Consider the following 2,581-nt stretch of genomic DNA (forward strand, 5'->3'; position numbering starts at 1 on the left):
AATAATAATAATAATAATAATAATAATAATAATAATAATAATAATAGTGATAATAATAATAATAACAACACCAACAATAATAATAATGATAATGATAATGATGATGATGATGATGATGTTGATGATGATGATGACGACGACGACGATGATGATGATGATGATGATGATGATGGTTATGATGATAAAGAAATGAATAAAAGTTAAGAAACAAAACAAAACAAACAAGAACAATGTAGAACAAGAAAGAAAATAATAAACAAAATAAAGATGTTTCTGTATAACAGATTTTTTATTATTTATTTTTTCCTATTTTTTTTATCAAAAATATAAAAAAAAAATGCAAAAAGAAAACGCCGAAAAATATCGACAAAAAAAAACTAATAAAAAAAAAGGGACTGAAAGAAAAAGGACTGAAAAAAAAAGGACTTTAAAAGGCGTGCAACGAAGAACAGAAGAAAACAATCCAACAAACAAACAAACAAGCAAATAAACATACATGCAAAAAAAAAAAAAGGGAAAAAACAGAAAAGTATAAATAAAAAGATAGAGAAAACAAGATGTCTGCCAAGTATTTACCGGTCGTCGTTTTCTGTTATATTTTTATATATGACAAATAGGCCGAACGAAGACTTCAACTAACTTTAAGAATAAAGAGGCTTTATTTTCTTTTATTTCAATGGTGGGGGAAGGGGTGGGGGAGGTTGGCTTGGCGGTGATGGTGGTGGTGGTGGTGGTGGTGGAGGTGGAGGTAGTGGTGGTGGTGGTGGTGGAGGTGGTGGTGGTCGTCGTGTGTTTGGTGAAGCGCTGGTGTTGGTACGGCGGTGTGATTGGTATGTGTATGTGCGCGCGTGTGTGTGTATGTGGTTTCTGTGTGTGTGTGTGTGTGTGTGTGTGTATGTGTGGTCGTGCGTATGTGTATGTTGTTTTGTTGTTTGTGTTTGTGTGTGTGGTTTCTGTGTGCCTGTGGCTGATTCTTGTGTGTGCATGTGTACGTGGTTTCTGTGTCGTGTGTGTGTGTGTGTGTATGTGTGGTCGTGCGTATGTGTATGTTGTTTTGTTGTTTGTGTTTGTGTGTGTGGTTTCTGTGTGCATGTGGCTGATTCTTGTGTGTGCATGTGTACGTGGTTTCTGTGTCGTGTGTGTGTGCGTCTATGTGGGTTTCTGTTTATATGTGTGTGTGTGTGTGTGTGGTTTCTATGTGTTGTGGTTGATTCTTGTGTGTGCATGTGTACGTGGTTTCTTTGGATGTGTGCGTATATGTGGTTTGTTTGTGTGTGTGTGGTTTCTGTGTGCTGTGGTTGATTCTTGTGTGTGCGTGTGTATGTGCGTGTGTGGTTCCTGTATGTATTTGTGTGTGTACGTGTGTATGGGATTTCTCTGTGTGTGTCTGTGCGTTGTGTCTTGGAGTGTGTATATGTTTGCGAGGTGTGTGTATTATGTGTGGTGTGTGAGAGTGTTTATTGTGTGTAATAGTCAATTGTGAGGTGAGTGTGCGTGTGTGTGAGTGTGCTTGTGCGTGTTTGCGTGCGGGGCTGAGATGAGTGTATGTATATAGTAGGGTGCATGTGTACTGTGTTGCTGTTAGCGTGCATATATATATATGTGTGTGTGTGTGTGTGTGTGTGTGCGTGTGTGTGTGTGTGTATGCAGTGTGGTGTCTTGTGGCATGTATGTGTTTGCGTGTACGATGTACCATGAGGTGTATCTGTGTGTATTTGCACCCGTGTGCATGCGATGTGTATATGAGTACAGTATGTTGTACGGGTGGTGTGTGCGTATGCTCTGTGTGTGTGTGTGTGTGTGTGTGTGTGTGTGTGTTTTTATTTGTGTGTGTTTGGATGGTGACACGTGTTATGTAGCATGTATGCGACGTATGCTGTGTTGGTGTGTGCACTGCGGTGAAATGGCGGCGATGTGCGTGTCGTCTGTTGTGCGACGCAATGGCGGCCATGTATGTGTCGTGTGTTTGTGTTGCGTATGTTCACGTGGGGTCGCAATGGTGTCGTGTTGGTGCATCTATGACGTGGTGTGGTGTTGGTGTGAGAGCTTACCCGCAAAGGCGGGAGTGAATTCATGTGTTCGTGTGTGCGTGTAATATATATATATATATATATATATATATATATACACACACATATACATATACATATATGTGTGTGTATACATATATATGTATACATATATACATATATATATATATATATATATATATATATATATATATATATATATATATATATATATATATATATATGCGTATGCATGTGTATTTGTGTGTGTATATGTGTGTGTGCATGTGTGTGTGTACATATGTTATTTGTTGTGAATGTGTATTTGTCACTTGTACATCTGGTTCTCGTTCGTTTGTATGTGTATGTGTGTGTTTGTGTGTGTGTGTATGGTGTCTGTGTGTCTGTGTGTCTGTGTGGTGTGCAAATGGTGCTTGTGTGTATGTGTATATGTATGTTTGTGATGAGCAAATGCTGTGTAAATGGTGCTTGTGTGTATATGTATATGTGTATGTGTGTGACGTCTCAATATGTGTATGAAACAGAGAGAGAGAGAGAGAAATTATGTCTAT

This window comes from Octopus bimaculoides, chromosome 16 (genome assembly GCF_046866305.1).
Source record: "Octopus bimaculoides isolate indiv1 chromosome 16, ASM4686630v1, whole genome shotgun sequence".
In the NCBI taxonomy this organism is placed as follows: domain Eukaryota; kingdom Metazoa; phylum Mollusca; class Cephalopoda; order Octopoda; family Octopodidae; genus Octopus; species Octopus bimaculoides.